The 12,500-nt window shown below is 45.2% G+C and overlaps 1 protein-coding gene across 2 annotated transcripts in view; it reads right to left on the reverse strand.

The window, feature by feature from the left end:
* LOC113823388 (cyclic AMP response element-binding protein A) overlaps nt 1–12,500 on the reverse strand; it is a 123,596-nt gene that overhangs the window by 33,062 nt on the left and 78,034 nt on the right. The gene's annotated exons all lie outside the window — the stretch shown is intronic.

Consider the following 12,500-nt stretch of genomic DNA (forward strand, 5'->3'; position numbering starts at 1 on the left):
GGAGGGAGGATGGGAGGGAGGAAGAAGGAGGGAGGATGGGAGGGAGAGAAAGGAGGGAGAGGGAAAGAGGAAGAGAAGGGAGGACCAAGGAGGCTGAAAAGGGAGGGAGAAGGGAGGAAAGAGGGAGAGACAAAGATATCTTATTGGGTTAGAGGAGGAGGTTTTGAGAGTGACCTTTGTTCGAGGGGGGGGGGGGGGTCAGGGGTGTGTTTATGTTGTTTGTTATTGTGTCTTTCTTGATTTCAGTTTCTCTGTTTCTCTCCCTGCAACTGTCCTATCACCATCCTCATTATCATTATTGCTATTATTATCATTATTATCATTATGATCACTCCTCATTCTTGCTGTCATTATTGCCATCATCATCATCACCATTATCAGCATTATTATCATTACTTTTATTATCATCATAAATATCATTATCATCATCATTACCATTAACATTATGATAACTATAAACATTTTTTCATTTTCTGCTGCTGTTATTGTTATTGTTATTACTATTCCTATTAATGTTATGATAATCGTGATCATTATCATCATTTACTATAACTATTCCATACATCACGAAATAATAATCAAGCTTCAGGGAGAAAAAAAAACTCGAAGGTTGTTTTAAAGGGAAAGATTATGCAGAACTATTCATCTCCTGGAGTGGAATGACCCTTGACACCTTGTCTGTACTTCTTTTGTCTCTCCGTTCTCTTTTTTTTACATTTATTCATTTTAAAAGGAAGGAAAATGGGGCGAGGATGTCATCTATCATTCTTATTCAAAGATTTTATCCTCATATTCGTATATCTACAAACACACACACACACACACACACACACACACACACACACACACACACACACACACACACACACACACAGATATATATATATATATATATATATATATATATATATATATATATATATATATACATATATACATACATACCTGTATATATGAGTGAGCGAGTGTATAAGTGTATGAGCGTTGGTGTTTGCACTTCCATGAACGCACACATCCACACACATCAAAAACAACCGCCCTGCACCAACACGCACCACATATTAATCAAACAATAAAGACACGCCATTAGCCAACCCCCCAATCATCACTCTCGTCCCACCCTCTTTCCTACCCTCCTTCCTCCCCCTTCCCCTCCTCCTCTTGACCTCCCCTTCCCCCTTCCCCACCTTCCCCCTACCCCCGCCGGTCGCCACCACTTGACACATGACACCGGCCAAGAAATAGGTGTCATGCCATGTAATGAAGCGACTCTCTGTCAAGACTAATGCAAGGGAGAGGAGGGAGCCAGGGAGCCGAACCGCCATTACGATGCATGCTTTTTGCCTTTTTTTGAGAGGGTGGGGGCGTGGGATGGGGGTAGGGGAGGTCACTCTGAAGGTTATGTAGGTAGGTAGGTAAACGAGCGGGTAGGTGGATAGGTAGGTAAGCAGGGAGGTGGGAAAGCAGGTGGGTAGGTTGGTGGGTAAGCAGGGAGGTGGGTAGGTAGGTAGATAAGCAGGGAGGTGGGTAGGTAGGTAGGTAAGCAGGGAGGTGGGTAAGCAGGTGGGTAGGTAGGTAGAAAACCTGGGAGATGGGTAAGCGAGTGGGTAAATATTTAGATTTGCATGGAGATGGGTAAGCCAGCGGGTAGGTAAGCAGGTGCGTAGGGAAGTAAGAAGGCAGGTAAGCAGGTAGTTAAGGAGGTGGGTTGGTGAGCAAGCAGGTCGGAAGGCGGGCAATACATCAAGCAGAAGAGTTAGCAGACAGACACGACATGTATACGAGGAACGAGGAGTTAGGCAGACAGGTAAGCAGGCAGGTAGGCACTCGTACAGACCCGCATACATGCATTTACCTTACCTCACTCCTCCCCTCCCCCTTTTAAGCTCTCTATCATCCCTCCCTCCCCCATCCCTCACTCCCTCCCTCCCTACGCCTCCACACCTTCCCTTCCTCCCTCCCTACGCCTCCACACCTTCCCTCCATACCCCCTCCCTCACTCCCTCCCTCCCTGCCTCCCTAGGCCTCCACACCTTCTCTTCCTCCCTCCCTCCCTCCCTACGTCTCCACACCTTCCTTCCTCCCTCCTCCCTCCCTACGCCTCCACACCTTCCCTCCATACCCCCTCCCTCACTCCCTCCTCCCTGCCTCCCTACGCCTCTACACCTTCCCTCATACACCTCCTCTCCTCCCTCCCTCCCTCTCTACGCCTCCACACCTTCCCGCCCACTCTCCTTCCCTACGCCCCCCCCTCACCCCCCCCCCCCCCCGCGCCCGCAACCGCAGCCTCGACCGCAGCCGCAAGGTCAAGAACGGCGGGACGGTCATCGGTCCACGCAACCCGGCCGCAGATCTCCCGCCGAGGATGACCGGGTCGCCGTCGGGTCGTCAGCTGCGGATGGGGGGTCGTGGTGAGGCTGACGGAGGAGGAGGGGGAGGGAGGGGGAGAGGAGGGGGAGAGGAGGGAGGGGGAGAGGAGGAGGAGGAGGAGGGAGGGGGAGAGGATGAGGAGGAGGAGGGAAGATGGGGAGGGGGAGAGGAGGAGGGATGGGGAGAGGAGAGGAGAGGAGGGAGGGAGGGGGAGAGGGAGGAGGGAGGATGGGAGGGGGAGAGGAGGAGGAGGGAGGGGAGAGGAGGAGGGAGGGGGAGAGGTGAAGGAGGGAGGGGAGGAGGAGGAAGAGGAGGAGGAGGAGGGAGAGGAGGAGGAGGGAAGATGGGGAGGGGAGAGGAGGAGGGAAGATGGGGAGGGGAGAGGAGGAGGGATGGGGAGAGGGAGGAGGGAGAATGGGGAGAGGGAGATATGATGGGGAAGGAGAAGAATGAAGAAGGGAAAGGGGGAAGGGAGATCGAGTAGGTGACGAAAGGGAGGATGAGAGGAAGGGGGGGTTAAGGAGACGGATGAGAGGGTGAAGTGAGAGTGAGACATGAGTCTTAAAAAATGGGGGAGAGCAGGATACTGGATGTTGGGGAAGGTCGTGATGCTACCAAGGGGAGTGACATGAAGGGAGGGGAGTGACATGAAGGGAGAGGAGTGACATGGAGGGAGGGAGCGGATGGGGGATGGGAGCAGAAGGTAGTAGAAGGTGGTCGTACAGGGCAGGCATGAATGAAATGAGTTTTTGAATCGTAGGTAGGGAGGGAGGGAGGGAAGGTGTGGAGGCGTAGGTAGGGAGGGAGGGAAGGAGGGAAGGAGGGAGGGGAGAAAAGGGTCGTGGAGCTGGGGTCGTTGAAGGGACAGGAGGTTATTTCTATGATATTTTAAAATTGAAAGGAGGAGATATGGAAGGGAATCGGAACGAGGGTCGTAGGGGGAGGGAGGGTATGTGGCAGGGGTGGTGGCAGGGGGAGAGGAGGGGAGGGGACAGAGGGGGGGGGGGACGGGGCAGGTGTGAGAGCTGGTATGGGTCGTACATGCGTGAAGTGATAATTAGCAGTGTGGGAAAGAAGGTAGCAATTTTTTTTTTTTTTTTAGGGGAGGAGTCATAACTATAGATGAGGTAGTGTTACAAGTCATATTTTCATATTTTTCTCATTTCCGTGTAGTCTGTTTGTATTTTTATTGTTTATTATCTTTTTCCATCCTAAATTGCACATTTCTCCTTAAGATTATTGCATGCTATGTAGAGCACAAATATTTAATCTCTCCTTCTCCAACCTCATTTAGACCTTATTAAGAACTAATGCAAAAATGTCAAGTAAACTATATATCTACCAAAGACAAGATTAAAATATAAAAAAACGTTCACATTAATCCAAAGTAAGCCCTAAAAAAAAAAAAAAAAAAAAAAAAAAAAAAAAAAAAAAAAAAACTTTAAAACCGACGACATCTGGCAGCCACATGTGACCTGAGGCGCGTGGCGACCTTGTGCTTCACGCTGACACACGCCGGCCGTTTAGCGTGAAAAGGAATGATATAAATGGCCGTTCCTCGATCTGTCGAACCCCTTTTACATCCCTTTCACGACGATGAATGAATGATTCGGAAAGTCACTTCAAACCGACATAGAAATGAGAAGAAAATCACAACTTACAGCAGATGTTATGCTACCTAAAGCTTAAACCCGAGAGAGAGAAAGAGAAAGAGAGAGAGAGAGAGAGAGAGAGCGAGAGAGAGCGAGAGAGAGAGAGAGAGAGAGAGAGAGAGAGAGAGAGAGAGAGAGAGAGAGAGAGAGAGAGAATTATAATAATGAAACGAAACGGAGCTGCCTCTACCGCTTCTTCTGAAGACTCAACGCCTCCCGGATCAACGACAGGACAAGTGAAGCGAGGGAAGCGCGGCGCAGAGAGGGGGAGGGGAAGGGGTAAGAAAAGAAGGGGGAGGAAGGGGTAGGGAAAAGGGGGAGGGAAAGGGAGGAGTGAAGGGGTAGGGAAAAGGGGGAGGGAGGTGGAGGGGAAAGAGGTAGGGAAAAAGGGAGGAGGAGGAGGGGGGGAAGGGGTAGGAAAAGAAGGTGGGAATGAGGTGGAGGGGGAAGGAGGTAGGGAAAAGGGGAGGAGGAAGGGGTAGGGAAAAAGGGGGAGGGAGGTGGAGGGAAGGAGGTAGGGAAAAAGGGGGAGATGGAGGGGGAAAGGGGAGGAGGAAGGGGGAGGGAAAAGGGGAGGTGGAGGGGAAGGAGGTAGGGAAAGGGGAGGGGGAAGGGGTAGGAAAAGAAGGGGGAGGGAAAGGGGGGGGAGGGACTAATGGGCAGCGTATGTGACACGAGAAGAGAGAGAGAGAGAGAGTAAAAAACTTTTTCGCTGATGAAAAATGAGGCAAATTAGAGGCAAGAGCCCCCTAGCGTTAACAGGGTTAATCTGTTTGAAGAGTAATGGCCATATTTCTCTCTCTCTCTCTCTCTCTCTCTCTCTCTCTCTCTCTCTCTCTCTCTCTTTGTCTTTGTCTCTCTCTCTCTCTCTCTCTCTCTCTCTCTCTCTCTCTCTCTCTCTCTCTTTCTCTCTCTCTCTCTCTCTCTCTCTCTCTCTCTCTCTTTCTCTTTCTCTTTCTCTTTCTCTTTCTCTCTCTCTCTTCTCTCTTCTCTCTCTCTCTCTCTCTTGTTATGTTTAAATTCATACCCGATTCACTGTTCCATTCCCCCATCTGTCTTCCTCTCAATTCCTCCCATTTCCCTCAATCTCCCCCTCCTCCTCCCCTTCCACCCTCCCACCCTCTTTCTACTCCCCTCCCCCTTCCTCCTTCCTCTCCCCCTTCCCCTCCCTCTCCCCCTTCCACCCTCCCTCTCCCCCTTCTCCACCCTCCCTCTCCCCCTTCCACCCTCCCTCTCCCTCCTTCCACCCTCCCTCTCCCCCTCCCCAACCCACCCTCCCTCTACCTCCCCCTTCCAGCCCCATCCACCCTCCCTCCCACACCCCTCCCCTCCCCCCCCTCTCCCTCGACAAGTGTAATGGCGTTATGGAATGTTTTCTTCGTTGCCATATTTGGTCGCCTTATAAGGTTGTTCTCGGGTATTGGTATTGGCATCGCGTGTTATCGCCAATGAGCTGGTATCGATCACTTTCATTTTATATATCTGTGAGAATTTTTTTTTGTTCAAATACCATCTATATATCAGGTGAATTAAAGCTTATTATCAATATATATTTCTATTGTATATATGTTACAGGGAAATGTTTGAAAACCATCTGAATATCTGATGAATAAAAGCTTATTATCATTATATATTTCTATCTTATATATCTTTGAGAAAATATTTGAAAACCATCTATATATGTGATGAATTAAAGCTTATTACCATCATCTATCTTTTTATCTTATATATCTCTGAGAAAAATAATTAAAAATATTGAAAACAAAGGAATCCATCTATACATCTGATGAATTAAAAGTTACTATATTTATATCGCGTTTTTTGTACGTGGCATCGCGTCTGTAGAAATAATTTAAAAGGACATGAATGATATATAAAATTCATAATAAGGAAAAAGAATGATTAATGAAAAAAACTACAATTAGATTCAACAGACAGAAGAAAACTTACAAGAAATATGAATCTAAATCAGAAACTAAAAAAAACAATAACAAAAAAAGGAAGCCAGTTCCCTTGGCAACCGGTACTACACCTGACTAAGATAACAATCAAGTCCATTTAAACTATTTCAGGTGAACTCACTTCCCCTGGTTTACCTTGCGCACTTTTTTTCTTAGACTACACCCGAACTTTTTAAAATGAATTACACAAAGAACGATACTTTTCACAACTGCGCAGTTTTTTTTTTTAAACTACACCTTAACTTCTTTTAATGAAATTACACAAAGAACGATGATGCTTTTGACTACTGCGCACTTTTTTTTTTTTAACTACACCTTAACTTCTTTTAATGAAATTACACAAAGAACGATGATGCTTTTGACTATTGCGCACTTTTTTTTCTTTTTTTTTAACTACACCTTAACTTCTTTTAATGAAATAGACAAAGAGCGATGCTTTTGACTACTTAATAATAACACTAATTACTATTGATGACTGATTAATTCATAAAGGCTGTTAAAGGGGCGACTCTTGTTTCTTTTGTTATAAACATTGCGAAAAGGCGAATAAGAAAGTGAGAAAAGAGACGACGAATAAGAATAAGAACAATAAGAAAAAACATGTAGAGCTCTATGCTGTTATGGAAATTAAACAAGAAAACAAAAAAGAAGGAGACGGAAAAAAACTAAAAACAATGAGAAGGAAAAAAAACAAAACATGAAACAATACTAAAGAAAAGGAAAAGAGGGAAAGAGAAGAACACAACAAAAAGAGAAAAGAAAACAAAAAAGAGAAAAGAAAACAAAATGAAATAAAACAAAAAATACAAGAAATAAAACAAAAAGTAAAACAAAATAAAACAATAAAATAAACAAAATAAAAACAGAATAGTAATAATGAAGAAAACTGCGACAGGAACTAAGTAGGCAAGGGATAAAGTAAGTGATGATGGACCGCATGATAAATAGAATGTGCTTGGACCTTTGCTATCAGCCTGGAGGGAAAGTGGTGGAGGGAGGGAGCGAGGAGGGAGGGAGGGAGGGGAGGAAGGAGGAGAGGGAGGGAGGGGGGAAGGAGGAGGGGGGAGGGAGCGGGGAAGGAGGATGAAAAGGAGGGAGGGTGGAAGGATGAGAGGGAGGGGGGGAGGATGCGAGGGAGGGAGGATGAAAAGGAAGGAGGGTGGATGAGAGGGAATGAGGGAGGTTGAGAAGGAAGGAGGGAGGGTGGATGAGAGGGAGATAGGGAGGCATAGAGGATGAGGAAGGAGGACAGATGAGAGAGAGAGAGAGAGATAAAGAAAGACAGAAAAACAGGTCGAAGAGAGAACTGAGAAAACCCTGAGACCAGAACAGAAATCAGCCCCAGGGAAGAACATTGGGAGAACAGCCCGGAGCCAAGTTGTTCAATGTTCTTCAAGCACAAAATGCGTACCATGAAGTAGACATTTTAAGCGAACAAACATTACTGATAACCCCTTCACATTCCTATGACACGGATAAAAAAGAACAAAGTATATATCAGCAAAATATCAAATTACACCTGTGATTGACCTATCAAACCATATCACTCATAATCTTAATTTGTAGACCCACGAAGGAAAAAGAAATAGGCCTACATACGAACGATTCCAGCGTCTATATCTCTCACCGTTCCATTCATCAGTGCTTGTTAAAATAGGCCTATCTATCCATCTTAATTTTGGGTAAATCAATTCATACTGACAGCCGCCTCTGTTAACCCCTTATTACAGTGGCTATACCTGTCACTTTGCTTGAAAGAAAAAAAAGGTAAAAAAACATTTCTAATAAAAAAAAAAGTTTTTTTTTCGACGACTTAAACAACTACAATGGAGCGCACTTTACATGAGAGAATATATAATAGGAATTTATTATTTTCTATCTTTTTAACGATGAAAGTGTTCTGAATCAAACTTTAAATTAATTATGTTTGAGGAAGAAGGAATAAAGATTCGTGTCGTTTCAATGAGAGAGAGAGAGAGAGAGAGAGAGAGAGAGAGAGAGAGAGAGAGAGAGAGAGAGAGAGAGAGAGAGAGAGAGAGAGAGAGAGAGAGAGAGAGAGAGAGAGAGAGAGAGAGTGGCTGAGTGAAAGTGAGAGAGAGGGACAGGGATGGGGGGAGGACAAGAGAGGAAGAGAAATAGAGAGAGAGAGAAGAGAGAGAGAGAGAGAGAGAGAGAGAGAGAGAGAGAGAGAGAGAGAGAGAGAGAGAGAGAGAGAGAGAGAGAGAGAGAGAGAGAGAGAGAGAGAGAGAGAGAGAGAGAGAGAGAGAGAGTGTCAAACAAAAAACAACAACAGTAAAAAGAGCCACGAGCGTAAAATAATAAACATAATTGCGTACACAAGAAAGAGAAGAAAAAAAAATCCCTTAAGGGAAAAAATAAACCATTACTTGTGCCTTTCTTGCCCGTACTGCCGTCGCGTTCTCTCGTCTTCCTCTTTTTGTTAACCTTATTCCTTTTCTGCCCTTTTCTCTATCTCTATCTCTTTCTCTTTCTCTTTCTCTTTCTCTTTCTCTTTCTCTTTCTCTCTCTCTCTCTCTCTCTCTCTCTCTCTCTCTCTCTCTCTCTCTCTCTCTCTCTCTCTCTCTCTCTCTCTCTCTCTCTCTCTCTCTATCTCTCTATCTCTCTCCCTCCCTCCTCCCTCCCTCCCTCCCTCCCTCCCTCCCTCCCTCCCTCCCTCTCTCTCTGTCCGTTCATCATTGGCATGTCTGTCTGTCTCTCTCGCTCTCGCTCTCTCTTTCTCCCTCTCTCTCTTTCTATCTCCCTCTCCCTTTCCCTCTCCCTCTTCCTCTCTCTCTTTCTCCCTCTCCCTCTCCCTCTCCCTCTCCCTCTCGCTCTCCCTCTCGCTCTCGCTCTCGCTCTCGTTCTCCCTCTCCCTCTCTCTCTCTCTCTCTCTCTCTCTCTCTCTCTCTCTCTCTCTCTCTCTCTCTCTCTCTCTCTCTCTCTCTCTCTCTCTCTCTCTCTCCTCTAGGCGTTTTTTTCGCTCACCGCTTCGTTATCATATTTCTCCTTAACATTCTCTCCCCCTCCTTCCCACCCTCCCTCTCTCTTACCCCTCTTTCTGGCCTTAAGGGAAGCTGGAAGGTAAACATAAGCAAGACTGAAATGAAAAAAATACTAATAGCGTCCTTAGTATTTCATGGTAACTTTCCAATAATAATTATGTAGAAGAAGTAAGTTTAGTGCAGTATCCCCTATAATTGGCGCGTGGTGCCGAGAACACGTTTTCTGTACTGCCTGCTATAAATCACAAACTAAAGGAAAAGACCTTTAAAATACCCGTAAATTGTACTTCTAAAGTACATACATTCTTGTTTGAAGATAACAAAAATAAGATTTTGATAAACGACCGATAAACGAGAAATATATGAGAAAAAATGAGAAGTGCTGATAACAAAGGGTTAAGAGCCGCGAGTATACATATGCCCTGAGGCTGTAGCTACAGGGCTTGCTTAATAACAGGTACATAACTTTATGAAGATGTAGTGGCATGCGATGATGACTTCTCAAATGCAAGCACACGTGCATACACACACGCACGCAAGCACGAATGAGCTACCCACAAAAATACACACGCAAGTATATGCATATGAATACGTTTTCTTTTTTTACCAACTGTGAGAAGAGGAAGATAGAAGGGCGGAAATTCGGTAGGAAAAGAGGGAAGGAGGTAGCGAGGAAGAGAAGTAAGGAGGGAAGTTGAGAAGCAGGAAAGGGGAGGAAAGGAGAAAGAGAGAATGGGAAAACAGAGACAGGGGAGGGAGAGAAGAAAGGGGGAAGGGATGAAGAGAAGGAGCACATGAGGGAGGTAGGGAGGGAGAGGGAGTGAGTGAGTGAGTGAGTGAGTGAGTGAGTGAGTGAGTGAGAGAGAGAGAGAGAGAGAGAGAGAGAGAGAGAGAGAGAGAGAGAGAGAGAGAGAGAGAGAGAGAGAGAGAGAGAGAGAGAGAGGATAGACAGACAGAAAGACACATAAAAAAACAGATAAAACCAAACAAGGAAACACACCCCACCAAACACCCAACCCACCCACCAACTTACACATAACACACAACACACACGCACAACACAATCCCGCAGCTGAATCCACCCCGCGGAATCCCCGCCAACTCACACGGGAGCTTCTACACTACAACCCCACGCCATAAATACCAAAATACCAAACCCCGTCTATAATTTTCGCCTTGTCTTTCCACGAGTGCGCAGACGGGGTTAAGCCACGGGTGGGACAGACACACAGGACAGACAGAGGCAGACACACCTCGGGGCGTTATGGCATTAGAACACTCATTCTTTAACTACACCTCGAGGGTACACACTACAATGACACTACAGTACAGGGAAGCGCACCTTTTACGTTGTGTGTACAGGTGCCTCGGGGCAGTGTGTTTGCTCGGGCTGAGGTACGCGCGTCCGTTGCGTTTAGTGATGTGGCTGTTATCTTTATTGCGATATGTTCATCGTTATACTATGTTATTATAGGCCTATCAATCCATATGATCTTATTTTGTTATTATTCTTGTTGTTATCATTATTCCTATTGTTGCTTTCGTCATAATTGATGTTGGCATTGGGAAAATTAATGGTTGTTATATTTCAATCGCCATTATTATTACCATTGATCTAATTATGGATTGGTCAGAAATAACTAGGATAGCATTTTACTTTAGAAGAATTAATAAAACTGGATCCCTTGAAATGCTGACCAAGCCTTTAATATGAAGAAACAAAGGTGTAAAAAATAGATAATTGGGAAAAAGTAACAACTGTGAACGCAAGGACTCAGCCTACATACGTTAACAACACAACTTTTTTTTTTAATATATAGGCTTATTACTATACATTATTTTCTGTATCTTTTTTTTTCTCTATTCCAGATAGTCCTACTCTAATTGTTACTTTGTGGTTTCGTTTAAACTGGAGCAGGCATTGGGTGTTATCTTCGGCATACTTACCTGTGTATGCCTTTTCTTGTAGCTCTGGCCACATGCTCTTACCTGCGCCATAAAGTTGGGGAGGAAACGCGAGTTTTAAAAGTGCATTTTTCTTGCTTGATATATTCTGGTGTTTGTTTTGTTCTTCGGTGTTGGTGTGTCGATGTGTTTTCGTGCATTGCGTGTGTGTGTGTGTGTGTGTGTGTGTGTGTGTGTGTGTGTGTGTGTGTGTGTGTGTGTGTGTGTGTGTGTGTGTGTGTGTGTGTGTGTGTGTGTTTTCTCTGCATTTCCATGAGCATTCTTCTTCGTGTTGTGTGTGTGTGTGTGTGTGTGTGTGTGTGTGTGTGTGTGTGTGTGTGTGTGTGTGTGTGTGTGTGTGTGTGTGTGTGTGTGTGTGTGTGTGTGTGTGTGTGTGTGTGTGTGTGTGTGCGCGTGCGTACGTGCGTGCGTGTGTGTTTCTCATGTTCTTTGCGCATTTTTTCTTCGTGTTTTGAATAATTACTGTGTACGTACAGGAAAAGTGTATGAGTATACATTTTCCTTCTTAGACAAAGAAAACGTTGAAATACCAAAATAATAAAAAAAAAAACAGAGCGATAAAAAAGCGCACAAACATATACGACCCTTACAACATCCATATAACACATACCCTAAAATAAAATAAAAACTCTACACGAAAAATGGTGAACTATAAAAAGGAAAATCACATAAATTCTCACTCGAAAGTAGCACAACCCTAACCCAACAAACCGCCCCCTTAAATAACCCCATATAAGAACATAAAAAATTATTATCCTCATCAAGAGATATTCTTAAATCAAAGAATACCTCCCTTTTAACCTCCATTCCTACGTTCTCTTTTAAGAAGAAAGTTTCCATAGGCCTACATTGTCCCCGAGGGGTTACACTGCGCCCAAGCAAAGGGAAAGGGTTAGCATAGGCCTATACTCGACAGGACCTGCAGCCACGAGGGATTAAGACCTACAATTATTAAGGGTCGTGCGAGGGCTCTTGCGCCACTAACGCAGCCCCGAAGACATGAGCTTGAATTTTTTTAGGTCCTTAATTGTGGAGAGACTGTAAAAGGTGCTAGGAAGAGTGGCGTGTGGGGAGGGTGGGGTGGGGGGTGGGGGGGTGAAAGGGTTTAAAAAGCGGCAGGGACACAGGGAGAGATAAATGATTAGATGTGTAGATATGGAGATGCAGATGGAATGGGAGAAAGGAAGAGGTTCATAAACTGATGGGGAGGGAGAGAAAGGAGGGGGCGAAAGGGGGAGGAGGAGAGGAGAGAGAGAGAGGAGAGAGGAGAGAGGAGAGGGAGAGGGAGAGGGAGAGGGAGAGGGAGAGGAGAGGAGAGGAGAGGGAGAGGGAGGAGAGGAGAGAGAGAGAGAGAGAGAGAGAGAGAGAGAGAGAGAGAGAGAGAGAGAGAGAGAGAGAGAGAGAGAGAGAGAGAGAGAGGGAGAGAGAGGCAAAGAAATGATCAGAGAGAGATTGTCCTACTTTTGAGAGAATCTATTTCATTTCAAGCCTCATAGCTATCACACAGGGAAGAATACACGAAGAAAAAAGAAGGAAAAAATAACTTTATT

This window comes from Penaeus vannamei, chromosome 17 (assembly GCF_042767895.1).
Source record: "Penaeus vannamei isolate JL-2024 chromosome 17, ASM4276789v1, whole genome shotgun sequence".
In the NCBI taxonomy this organism is placed as follows: domain Eukaryota; kingdom Metazoa; phylum Arthropoda; class Malacostraca; order Decapoda; family Penaeidae; genus Penaeus; species Penaeus vannamei.